The following is a 14,232-nucleotide window of genomic DNA, read 5'->3' as shown; positions in this document are numbered from 1 at the left end:
AATGTTTCTTATTCATGTGGTCTTGACTGCAAAAATGAATAACATGGTGACTGGTTGTAGCCGCTAAGCAGTCGTCATAATAACCGCTTTACTGTCTGTCGGGTGTCTTAGGGGCTTAGAATGTTGTTCCCGTATTGTGCTTGCGCATCCAGATTCAGTAACCTGCGGAATCCAGTGGGCCGCGATACACTTCGTACTGTTTCTAATACAACTGGCCCAGCTATACCTTCACCTCCGTGCCCTGTCACAACGGATGTAGATAACACTCTGCATGCAACTACATCAGCAGGAACTAATAAAATCGCCGATGTCACCAGCACGCTCCCAACCCAAAGAAAACAAATCTGTCAGAATAAATCTGTTTTTTAATACAACTGTCACACCTCATCTACAACACATTTTGATTAGCACAACGGAAGCACTATTTGTGTCTTACACTAAAATGGCTGGGTAACGAGTCGTTCCTGAATACTAAACACCGATACCAATCAAGCAAGTAATGATACTCAACATCGCGCCGATGTTGTGGTATGCTATACTCAAAACTATGCTACAGCTCGCGACTTCCGAGAAAGAAGTCTCACACGGTTTGCTTAAGCGCCCAGGACAAAGCGCTTTTGCCAGTGTCATCGCCTCCTGATCACCTCATCCACAGAGTATTTGAGCCAGCCAGTCACGGGTTATTATCTCTTTCCACGAACCTACTTTTCACGTAATTTTACGTTAACTGCAGATTTGAAAAAGCAAGTAATCTTTACAGATGACTTGGTGGAATACTGACTCCCTTTATCGGAATGCGATCATTCAGCTGCACCTACCCTTGGGTTTTATGCAGACTGCAATGCCTAAAATTACGTGCTAGTTCTTCATATTCTCTCTCTCTCTCTCTCTCTCTCTCTCTCTCTGTCTCTGTCACAATACGTAAACTATTAGTACTACAGAAAAAAACAACAGCACCTTCTTACAGTAAGTTTAATGTAGTTAAATTTTGTTCTGGGATACGTTTTCGGTAGAGGCCGTAGTCCTCGAATTTTTCAAGGAAAACGTTCTAAAATTACCTTAAAACGCGTTTTTCGTAATTAACTCGGAAGCTGTAGCCTCGAGCGAAAATATATCCCAGTGTATAATTTAGCTGCATTAAATTTACTACAGTAAGTCTCGTTCGTGTTTTCCTGTAGGACTAATAGATTGTGAGTAGTGGAGCGAGAGAATGTGAAAATCTCGCGATTAGTTTCTGAAAGCGCTGTGGGTTGCATACCTATCAATAGGGACAGCTGCATGGACTGAATTTAAGAAGGAGTTTTTGTATTAAATAGGACATACACAATTTAAACGCAGGACCGTCATTCTTGGGCTGAGTTTATGGAGGACTCTGCTATTTTCTCTAGACATCACGTCTGGATAGACCACAGAGTACCATGTTGTAGGCAAAATTCCACTGGGCAAAGAGCAAAGAGCTATTCTGGCTATGCAAATCTTTCGTCGACAGATACATGCTTTTATACTTGTGTACCAGCACTCACACCATTCTTCAGCTTTATCACAGCACGTAACATCAAAATGTGGTCTGCCTAGATACACGTTGCATTCCATTACATAACTAAAGAACAGAAAAGATGACATGTGTCTCAGTAATAGTTAGAAGATACAAACTACTTTTCATGCTTCAACGTCTCATGTATAACAGCGAAATGAACTATACCTGTATAAGACACACAAGCACAGTCAGTGTACATAAATTACCAGAACCGGATATAAGACGGAGATGTGAAAATAAAATGACAGTAAAGGGCATATGATTGATATCCTAATTTTCTTTTTGGGTACAGAAATATACGGCATGTTAGAATCATGCCACAGAAAAATGTTGTGTAACATACCAATGACGACGCAGTTTAGGAATGGAAGAGATTACGATATTGCAGTGCCTGTGCTATTCAGCACTACGACGCAAAGTTCCTTCGGACATTCATGCATGCGACAAGCTGGAAATTCGGGTTAGAGCGCCAGTTCGGCGTAAATTATTATACAGCTGACGGTTGCCCATATTCGCCACTGTGAATACACATCGAATATGGAAGAAATTGTTAACGAAACTGTACAAATAAGTGCAAGTGAAAAAGTCCATAAAAAATAAACCACTTAAAAGAAATAGTAAAAGGCAGCATATAAAACAAAAGACTTTATGATAAGTTGACTTAAAAGTGGACCACGCATACTTATCATCACTGATTTCGCCCAAATTTGGGGTATGTACAGGGCGTGGCCAGAGATGAAAATAACAGTAGTGTTAGATCCAGATGCCCCAGAGTTTAGAAAAAATAGCAAGTTTCGTATGGATTGGGGGAGGCATTTATCGCAGCATAACCTCAAAAGCTACACAGCTGGTTTAAGAGTTTCGTGACGTCGTGTCTCTATAAGGAAATCTTTTTTATTTTATTTTCAGTTTTCACGCTACTTACACTGCGAATAAACGACATGATGTTCAGCATACTTCATTAATTAATATTTTCATAAAAAACATGAAAAGGAATGGTTAACAGAAATGTAGGACGGCAAATTTCTGGTTTTCATATATACAACCAGATATGTATTATTTTACAGCAGATGATTTGTACGTGCTGAATTGATATTCATGGTAAAAAATAGGGGTGACAGTAATTTTCTTGCATCTTGTAAACATTATAAATGCTGCTTTTTTACGTTTACATGGTGGTTTTAAAGTTTCTATAGAAAATCAAATTTGGTTTGGGTTGATAAAAGGTTCTCTCTCATCCCACAGTGCGGCAGCAGCAAACCATGCGTAACGTATCATTTCACCAAATATTGGCAACGGAATATATGTTCATGCTGTCTTCTAGCGGTATGATTTCTTTTGCTCTTTCGGTGAGATGGGAGCAGTTTTGAAGCTTTTTCATCAAATTCTTTATCTGATGATAAATATAGACAGCGCAGATTTGCACACTAGCGAGGTCATTTGAGGGGGAGGGGGGGGGCGCTTGTGAAGAGGGAAATATTATTACTGAATGATGACAGTCCTCCTCCATCTCGAAAAATCTCGTCGTGTTGCTTTCGGTATGTTTGTCCCCTCCTCCGAGACGATTAACAGAAGAAATTTATCCTGCTGCACGTAAGGCTTCATCATATTAGTAAAAAAAATTTTGTATAAAGATTTTGTAACTTCTTGAGATTGTGATGATGTAATTCCTACATTTTCCTCGCGCTCATCCACCAAAATTAAATACAATACATTGAGCATTGTTTTGGTTTATCTGCAGTTTACATAACGTAAAAATTGGAAATACAGAAACTTTCCACGTGCGTACTCGAACCAATGATTGTACTAGAATGCCCCTTTTTTCCTGTGCCAGTCTGCTTTTTATATCCTCCTTGCTCCGTCCATCATGTGTTATTTTGCCTCCTAGGTAGCATAGTTTCTTAGCTGCTTCTACTTCGTAATCCCTGATTTTGATGTCACTTTTCTCACTGTTCTCATTTCTGCTACTTTTCATTACTTTCGTCTTCTTGCGATTTACTTTCAATTGAACTTCTGTACAATCCATTCAGCAGACCCTGTCATTCTTCTTCATTGTAACTGATGAGAGCAATGCCGTAAAAATCTTCCCAATGATACCATTTCACCTTCACTTTTAATCCCTGTCTTGAACCATTCTTTTATTTCCGTCATTGCTTTTTCTATGCAATAGACTGAACAGTAGGGCCGAAAGACTACACCCCTGTCAAACCCTTTTTAATCAGAGCACTTGGTTCTTGATCTTCCACGCTTATTGTTCCTTGTTGGTTCTTGTACATATTATATACAGGAAGTACAGCTTATCACTATTTTCTCAGAATTTCAAACATCTTGTACCATTTTACGTTGTCGCACGCTTTTTGCAGGTCGACAAATCCTATGAACGTGTCTTGTTACCATTATCAACCGCAACTTCAGAACCGCCTCTCTTGCGCTTTATCTTTCATCATGCCAAACTGATCGTCATCTAAAAGATCCTCAGTTTTCTTTTTCATTCTTCTGTGTATTATTCTTGTCAGCAACTTTGGTGCATTAGCTTTTAAACTGATTATGCGGTAATTTTCGCACTTGTCGGCTCTCGCAGTCTCCGGTACTGTGCGGATGACGTTTTCCCGAAGTCTGATTCTATATCGCCAGTCTCATACATTCTACACACCAACGTGAAGAGTCGTTTAATTGACAGGTAGCCTAATGACTTTAGAAATTAAACCGGAATGTTATCTATCCCTCCTGCTTTATTTGATCTTAAGTCTTCCAAAGCTTTCTTAAATTCTATGACTGAATTCTCTACCTGTTCCCTATCGGCTCCTGTTTCTCTTCTACCACACCGTCAGATAAGTCTTCCTCACCATAAAGGTCTTCAGTGTATTCTTTCCACCTATTTGCTTTCTCTCCTCTGCATTTAATAGTGAAATTCCATTGAAATCTTAAACATTACCGCCCTTGTTTTTAATTTCACCGACGGTTGTTTCGACTTTCCTGCATGCTGACTCAGTGCTTCCGAAAATCATTGGTTTCTTTAATTTCTAGGTGACATGTATTTACGTATTGCTGAATTTTGCGAAACATTGTGTGAAGTATTTCCTGTGTTATCCATAGTTTCTTCGCATTTGCCTTTCTAGTACCTTTGATTTTCTTTCTAACTTCTGTGGTTACCGTTTTTAGAGATGTCCAGTCCTCCTCAACTGGACTGCTTACTGAGCTATTCATTATCGCATTACCTGTAGCCTATGTCTCCTGTTTTCAGTGCATATAAATGATCTCGCAGAAAGCGTCGTAGGCTCTTAAAGTCTGTTTGCAGATGATGCGGTTGCTTGTAACGTAGTAGAAATGCCAGAAAACTATCGATTTGCAGAATGACCTGCAGAGGACTGATGGATGGTGCAAGTTCTGGCAGTTGACCCGAATGTAAATAAATATAACAGATAGCGCATATATGGTGAGCGAATGCTTCCACTGTACAGCTACACTGTTGATGATAAACCACTGGAAACAGTCTCTACCGTAATATATCTAGGGTAACTGTCTAGCGCGACCTTATGTGGGACGAACACACAAAAAAATTATGGAAAAAGCGGATGCCAGACAGATTCATAGGAAGACTCTTAAGGAAATGTAACTTCTCCACAACTAAAATCGCTTACAAGGTGCTTGTTGCACCGATTCGTGAGTATTGCTGGTCCATATGGGATAATTATCAGGTAGGACTGATAGAAAAAATAGAGAAGATCCAACGAAGAACGTCACGTTTCGTTACGAGATCGTTTTATCGGCAAGAGTTACCGAGGTGCTCAACAAATTTCATTAAAAGACGTTACAAGAGTTGCGTTGTGCATCACGGAGAGGTTTACCACAGAAATTTCTAGAAAGTACCGTTCAGGAGGAGTCGGAAAGCATATTACTTTCTGCCACATACATCTCGCGTAACGAAAACGACGAGAAAATTCTTCCCACATAACACTCGCGCGTGGAACAGGTATCAGTTACTGGTATCAGAAGTACCCTCCACGACACACCTTAAGATGGTTTGCGGGACATCGTGTGGATATAAACTAGCTGGCCTGTGCCTCACCTGATCTGTGCTAAAAATATTTTTTTCTAAACGCGTCACCAAATGGAGCTCCCAATTGCTGCCTCTATGGCCTTATATGGTCGTCCATAATCGAGAAAGTGTTGCCACTGCAGGATTTTGTGCACGATCTTACGTCTCGATTATATCCCATAAATGTTTGATGGAATCCTGATGATCAAATCATTCTCTCTAACTATCCGGAAAGTTCTTAAAGCCAATCGTGAACAACTGTGACCCTGAGACATGACATCGTCATCCACATGACGCATTGTTATCCATCGTTGTTTGGAAACATGACGGCCATGAATGGCTGCAAATGTTCTGCAAGTAGCCTAACATAACGATTACCAGATAATGATCGGTTCACAACTCATCACCTTGGAGCCACAACCCGCTTGCACAGAGCCTTGTTGACAACTTGGCTCCGTGGCTTCCTTGGGTGTGCGTCAAGTTCGAACCCTACCATCAGCTCTTACCAACTAAAATCGTAACTCACCTGACCACGCCATGGTTTTCCAGTCGGCTAGGATCGAACTGATACGGTTGTCTTAAGTCCAAGAGATGCGCTAGAGGCGATGTCGTCCTGTTAGCAAAGGCACTCGCGTCGATTGTATGGTGAAATATCCTATTAACGCCCCATTTCATCGCACAGACCTAACGGATGCGATAGTCGTACATCTCACATTGGTTTCTGTGGTTATTTTATTCAGTGATGCTTGCAAATCTACGTAAACGCCGCTGCTATCGGTCGTTAAGTAAAGGCCACTGTTCACTACCTTGTGCGCAGTGGGAGGTAGTGCATTAAATTTGGTATTCCCAGCACATTCCTGACACTGTCGATCACGGAATACTGAAATCCCTAACGATTTGCGAAACAATGTCCCATGCGTCTAGCTCCAACTATCATTCCGCCTTCAAAGTCTTAATTTTCGCGGCCATAATCACGTCGGAAACCTTTCCAAATGGCCCGCATCTCGTGGTCGTGGTGTAGCGTTCTCGCTTTCCACGCCCGGGTTCCCGGGTTCGATTCCTGGCGGGGTCAGGGATCTTCTCTGCTTCGTGATGGCTGGGTGTTGTGTGATGTCCTTAGGTTAGTTAGGTTTAAGTAGTTCTAAGTTCTATGGGGCTGATGACCTAAGATGTTAGGTCCCATAGTGCTCAGAGCCATTTGAATCATTTCTTTCCAAATGAACCTGATTACAGATGACATCTCCGCCAATGCACTGCCCTTTTATATCTTGTGTACGCCATACTACCGCCATCTGGATATGTACATATGACTATCCCATGACCTTGTCATCCAAGTGTAGTTTGCTCATTAAAAATACAGTCAAGTTGTTTTACGGTTCCCAGGCTGTGGCTAAGCCATGTCTCCGCAGTATCCTTTCTTTCAGGAGTGCTAGTTCTGCAAGGTTCGCAGAAGAGCTTCTGTAAAGTTTGGAAGGTAGGAGACGGATACTGGCAGAAGTAAAGCTGTGAGTACCGGGCGTGAGTTGTGCTTCGGTAGCTCAGTTGGTAGAGCACTTGCCCGCGAAAGGCAAAGGTCCCGAGTTCGAGTCTCGGTCGGGCACACAGTTTTAATCTACCAGGAAGTTTCATTGTTTTACGGTTGTCTATCGTCATATCTTCCAGCACGGCAGTCTTCGTTCAAAAGTGATGTGTAAAATTTCTATATTACGTGCCGTATCCGTAGTAGTGTTTTCAACATGGCAGATTACATATAAAGTATTTGCAGAAGAGAACAGCGGTAGACGACTCACTAACGATCTTTCACTTTTCGGCTAGGGATGGACAAAACCGAGCGGTTAAAACCGGCAACGCTATTTTAGTTCTCAATAACTGGTATAGGTCGGTATTTTTTTGGTCTTTGTTATAACAGTTTCTTTCACTTTTCAGTTTTCCGTAGCAGCAGTGCTAAAACTTTTGGTTTTTAAATTAAACTTTTAAAAAAAATGAACAATGTTTATTCACAAGAGTTTAGCTGGTCTGAAATATGCGATATTGCAGGAATTCGATTGGAAAAAAAAGAGATCAGCACTGTTTTAACAACAACACCTGCAGTTAGGAACCAGCAACACATTCCGTGAGAGTCGGTACAGTATTTCAGAGACAGTAATATATATCTGTTGCCATGTACGTGCGCCATGAGGCAGTCTTGCCTCCACCCAGTCAATAAAGTAGATTCTCGCTCTTGTTCTCGAGCATCAGTAGTATTGCAGAATGGTATCAACCCTTGTCTGCGGGTATATTTTACGAAATACAGTGTATTATTTGCTTTAAACGCTTAAAAATTAGAAGATCCACAACAAGCTAGCGGCATTATGTAAGGAGAAACCATCTACTGTGTTCTTGGAAGAGAAGATGAATTTCATTAATATTCGTTTACACACGATTTTATTGACGTGCTATATTCTTGAGATAATAATTCAATTCTTAATTGTGTGGCTGCTTCAGGGTGAAAATTGGATACCATCCAAAAGTGACAATGAAGGGTAGCTTTAGCTTATGACCTCTCGCTCTCGCTGTCACTGAATCTCTCTCTTTCACTTTAGCAATCCTTGCTGGAGACAGTGAGATCGATCTCTGCCCCAACCTCACCCCGTATCGTAAAGTATCTCCTTCTCCTTCACAGCCATTACAATTTTTCAATCTCTGTCGAAAGTCTACGTTAATTACTGAAAGTAGCAGCAATAAAAACCGAAAATCGGTGTTTTTAAAGACCAGTTATTTTGAGCGGTTTTGGCAGTCAGGTTAAACTGAAGACGAAAGGAACCTCTGTTATCGAAAACAGTGTTCCAGTGGTAACCACCATGCCTATTTCCGGCCGGGTCAGGATCTCTGGCGAAACTGAAGTTCAGCCGGTCATCACAGCTGCATTCTAAAAGTTAGACAGATGCAAAAAGATATACCGTAAGCTGGTAGGCTTCCATGGCCAGGATAAATACGAAGAAAATCATTTACGGTATTATGCCTCTAAGTTATGAGGCGCTAAAGGCAGCTAATATGTGCTCGAATGTGGTGATGGAAAAAATTGCACTGAGCACTATGGGACTTAACATCTATGGTCATCAGTCCCCTGGAACTTAGAACTACTTAAACCTAACTAACCTAAGGACAACACACAACACCCAGCCACCACGAGGCAGAGAAAATCCCTGACCCCTCCGGGAATCGAGAACGCTACCGCACGACCACGAGATGCGGGAGTGTGGTGATGTTCGTCCTCTAGACAGGATGAATTCTAATAAAATCGACAAACTGCAGGGACGAATTCCTGACTGGAAACGGTAGAAAGAAGGTAATATAAACATTTGTCCTGAAATGCGTCGTTTCCACGGTAGATGACGCTGACGAATGAAAGTTCCTCTAACCATGTGCCTACTCTTCCTAGTGTATTGTAGACTTTGATTGACACAGCGTACTGTAAGGAGTAGAATGGTAGTGTATTCATATCGGGAACAAGTCGACACGGTGTTTGAATACGGCCCAGCAGATGGTAAAGGTCGAGAGACAGCATGGTTATGCCAAAAAAAGTACTCCCACAGACGCCAGCCACATGACACGACATTGTAAGCCCTTTTTGGGCGTTTTTGTGATCATGGGCCCTTGAAGATGGTCGAACATGCAGGGATGCAGCGGGCTGTGCGTACACCACATTTGTAGTACCTGGTTCTGCAGGATATTGAGACGAAATATAGTACAAGCGCCTGGCGAGTGTCCCGCCAACTGGGTGTAAACCAAAGTAGGATTACGTGTAGCCGGCACCACAGCCCCTACTATCATTATTATTTGCAACGAGTGCTAGGATTATCAGTAGCGGATTTCCCTCTACGGGAAGAATTTTGTCTATGGGATTTCTGTCATCGCTCCTCTATACCAATAAAGCAACCTTTACCAGAACTGGCATGGTCAATCTGCATAATCGTCATTTGTGGGCTACAGACAATCCTCGGGGAATGGTTGAGATGTCTCAGTAGCCTAGGTTCAGAACCAGTGTGTGGACAGCGATTCTTGGCGACCATATACTTGGACCAGTTATTATTCCACAACGCCTTGACGGAGGAACGTACCTGGGATTCCTGCGGAATATCCTGCCTGGGCTGCTTGAGATTGAGTTTTTGGCAAGATGACAGGTTATGCGGTTTCTGCATGACGGAGCACCACCCCACTTTCGCATTACAATTTGCCAGCACCTCACCATCATCTTCCCTGGACGCTGGATCAGATTCGGGGGCCCTGTAGCACTGGACTTAAACCCCTGGACATTTATCTCTGCAGCAGCTGATAAGCGGTGTGTATGCTGAACAAGTTGATGTGCAGACCTTTGAAATGCGTGTTCATGACGCCCCTGACACTATTTGGAAAGAGGCCGTAACATGCGAAAGAGTGCGCTAATCCGTGATGCGATGTGTGAACGCGTCCGCTGCATCTCATGGAAGCCGCCTTGAACATCTTTTGTGACCTGGATGCGATGCAGTTCTGTATTATGTTCCGGGACGATTTTTTCTCGTTGCACGCACACTGTCCATTTCCGCTCATATGATCATAGGACATGTTTTCTTCCACTTCCAGTCAGGAATCCTTTCCCTGTAGTTCGTCGTTTTTATAAATGTTCACCCTGAACATTGTGTTACATCGGTTGTCAGTTGACTAGCAACGTCATATTCTGGGATGTCATTGGACAGTTCAAAGAAAGGAGTGGATCACAATAAATCAGATATATCTGCATATCACCAGGACTGTACCGACCTATTAATTTTCAAGTATCTCGTGTTCTTCTTTGGCGGCCGTGGAAAAATAAGAGACACTATCAAAATCTCCCTGAAGACATGAACAGAGAGTATGGCTACAAGTTGAAGGTGACCTGGCATCAGCGAACACACTATTTAGGGCAGCGTGAGTTCACCAGCAAGCAGCTCCACACCACCCGGGTTCAACAGTGTAAACAAGCGGCTAAGAGAAAACTACCGTCCCACTGCAGGAAGATACTAGCCCCGCCTTTCTTGTTTTCGCCTGCTCTCCGTTTTCTCTCTTTTCACTTTCTACTTCTTCTCATTCTTTATTTGCCACTTCTTTGTCATTGTTATCAGGACTAGCTGTAAGAATCACCGCTTAGCTCTTCTTCGGTGAATGCTTTTACATTTCTTCGTGCACAATGTGACCAGAAGCCACCGCCAAGATGGCCACTTTGCCCACATTAAAGCATTTACACAAAAGCTGCATCCCTTGTAACAGAATGATGGAAATTTCATTTACTAAAGTAGGATTATGGAGTTGTGAGATGCACTTTCAACACATTTTCATTAAAAATACGACAGTGTCGTTCCCTCACAGTAACAAATACACTAAATGTACACTTGCATTGTTGTTCTTGTTGTGGTCTTGAGTCCAGATGGTGATTTGATGCAGCTCTCCATGTTACTCTATCCTGTACAAGCTTCATCATCTCCCAGTAACTACTGCAACATTCATCCTTCTGAATATGCTTAGTGTATTCATCTCTTCTTCTACCTCTACCATTTTTACCCCCAACCATGCCCTACAATACTAAATTGGTGATCCCTTGATGCCACAGAACAGGACCTACCAACCGGTCCCTTCTTTTTGTCAAGTTGTGCCACATACTCCTCCACAATTCTATTCAATACCTTCTCATTAGTTACGTGATCTATCCACCTTATCTTCAGCATTCTTCCGTAACACCACATTTCGAAATCTTCTATTCTCTTCTTGTCCAAACTATTATTCGTCCATGTTTCACTTCCATACATGGCTACACTCCATACAAATACTTTCAGAAACGACTTCCTGACACATCTATACTCGATGTTAACAATTTTTTCTTCAGAAACGCTTTCCTTGCCATTGCCAGTCTACTTTTTATATCCTCTCTACTTCGACCATCATCAGTTACTTTGCTCCCCAAATAGCAAATCTCATTTACTACTTTAAGCGTCTCATTTCGTAATGTAATTCCCTCAGCCTAGAGCTTGCGTTATGCCTAGAGCTTAAGCCATGCGGACCCCCGCTTTTACTCTTTTCATTGGTTCGATGGCCATGTGGCCTCCACCCTACTTTGCAAACGTTGGAATGCGTAACTCACTGCAATCCGGCCCTCACCTGGCTGTAACTTGTGCTCAGAGTATCGCACAAAACTAGCTTTCCCATCTTAAAAATTGATTCCGCTACACCATTATTCTCGTTTTGCTTTTGTTGATGTTCATCTTATATCCTCCCTGAAAGACACTGTCCATTCCGTTCAACTGCTCTTCCACGTCCTTTACTGCTTCTGACAGAATTACAATGTCGTCGGCGAACCTCATTGTTTTTATTTCTTCTCCATGGATTTTAATACCTACTCCGAATTTTTCTTTTTTTTCCTTTACTGCTGCTTGCTCAATATACAGATTGAATAACATCGGGAGAGGCTACAACCCTGTCTCCCTTCCCAACCACTGCTTCCCTCGCATACCCCTCGACTCCTTTAATTGCCATCTGGTTTCTGTACAAATTGTAAATAACGTTTCGCTCCCTGTATTTTACCTCTGCCACCGTCAGAATTTGAAAGAGGGCCTTCCAGTGAACATTGTTAAAAGCTTTCTCTAAGTCTACAAATGCTAGAAACGTAGGTTTGCTTTTCCTTAATCTTTCTTCTAAGATAAGTGATAAGGTCAGTATTGCCTCACGAGTTCCAACATTTCTACGGAATCCAAACTGATCTTCCCCGATGTCTGCGTCTACCAGTTTTTCCATTTTTCTGTAAATAATTCGTGGTAGTATTTGCAGCCTAGACTTATTAAACTGATACTTCAGTAATTTTAAAATCTGTCAACAACTGCTTGGAATTATTATATTCTTCTTGAAGTCTGAGGGTATTTCGCCTGTCTCATACATCTTGCTCACCAGATGATAGAGTTTTGTCAGGACTGGCTCTCCTAAGGCTGTCAGTAGTTCTAATGGAATCTTGTCTATTTCCGGAGCCTTGCATCGACTTAGGTCTTTCAGTGCTCTGGAGGAGGAGGAGGAGGAGGAGGAGGAGATTAGTGTTTAGAGACGGAGCGCAAGCTCGGGTGAGGGAAGGAAATGGGCCATGCCCTTCCAAAGGAACCATCCCGGCATTTGCCTGAAGCGATTTTAAGGAAATCACGGAAAACCCAAATCAGGATGGCCGGAGACGGGATTGAACCGTCGTCCTCCCGATTGCGAGTCCATTGTGCTAACCACTGCGCCACCTCGCTCGGTCTTTTCAGTGCTCTGTCAAACTCTTCACTCAATATCACATCTCCCATTTCATCTTCATCTACATCCTCTTACATTTCCATAATATCTCAAGTACATCGCCCTTGTATAGACCCTCTATATACTCCTTCAACCTTCCTGCTTTCCCTTCTTTGGTTAGAACTGGGTTTCCATCTGAGCTCTTGATATTCATGCAAGTGGTTCTCCTTTCTCCAAAGGTCTCTTTAATTTTCCTGTAGGCCGCATCTATCTTACCCCTAGTGAGATAAGCCTCTACATCCTTACATTTGTCCTCTAGCCATCCCTGCTTAGCCATTTTGCATTTCCTGGCGATCTCATTTTTGAGACGTTTGTATTACTTTTTGCCTGCTTCATTAACTGCATTTTTATATTTTCTCCTATCATCAATTAAATTCAATATATATTCTGTTACCCAAGGATTTCTACTGGCCCTCGTCTTTTTACCTACTTGATCCTCTGCTGCCTTCACTATTTCATCTCTCAAAGCATATTTTAACTCTTGAAGAGCGGTGCAGCAGAGAATTTTCACGGGGTGATTGGGCGCTCAAGGGAAAGTGGAGGTTAAAGATACTGCTTCAGTTGGAAGATGCTTTTTATTTTTAAATACTTAAAGCACAACCCGTTTCTGGCTGTTACATGCCCATCATCAGGTGTGATAACTTAGTGTTGTGACCCCGAGTGCCGTGCTCTGCGATCGCTGGTGGTAGACCGCGTCCTATACCTGTCCATCAGGGCGCTCGGGGTCAGAACACAAAGTTATCACAGCCAGAAACCAGTGGTGCTGTAAGTACTGAAAAATAAAAAAACACCTTACAATTGAAGCGGCATGTTCAACCTCTACCATAATGCTCAGTGCGGATGTTCCTAGAGCAGCATTGTTTTTAGACTCCATGCAAAATAATTTGAGACATTTCCCTTTGGATATCGGCACCTCGTAGCTTTTGTGACCGCAGTGGCACTTTTCCCGCCATGGGCACTTTGTTCGGCTGTCCCGTATGAGTATAAATATAGAGGGTGATCCAAAAGTCAATTAACATTTGGAAATTCAATACTTTACGGAATAATGTAGGTACAGAGCTAAAAATTGACGCAAGCTTGAAATAACATGGGATTTTCTTGAAACCAAAAACGGTACACAAAATGAGGAACAGATTGTGCTTCACATGTTACAAACGCAATAATTAGTATAACGACTGGTTTTTAGAAAAGACAAATGTTCAACATGTCGGTGATTCATCAACAGCACCTGTAATCGATGGACAATCTTGTGAACAGCACTGTACAGCACATCATTAGGTAAGATGAGAAATTTCTCGGATGTTGTCATTTAGCGTCCCTAATAAGGTCGGGCTATCGCGGTAGTCTT

General features: G+C 42.2%; 1 protein-coding gene across 1 annotated transcript in view; it reads left to right on the top strand.

Annotated features, from left to right (window-relative positions):
* The window catches only part of LOC126304640 (sorbitol dehydrogenase-like), an 80,826-nt gene that overhangs the window by 37,108 nt on the left and 29,486 nt on the right, over positions 1 to 14,232 (top strand). The window lies entirely within an intron of this gene.

Source organism: Schistocerca gregaria, unplaced genomic scaffold, assembly GCF_023897955.1.
Source record: "Schistocerca gregaria isolate iqSchGreg1 unplaced genomic scaffold, iqSchGreg1.2 ptg000181l, whole genome shotgun sequence".
Classification (NCBI taxonomy): domain Eukaryota; kingdom Metazoa; phylum Arthropoda; class Insecta; order Orthoptera; family Acrididae; genus Schistocerca; species Schistocerca gregaria.
This window is presented reverse-complemented; position numbering and strand designations above follow the sequence as displayed.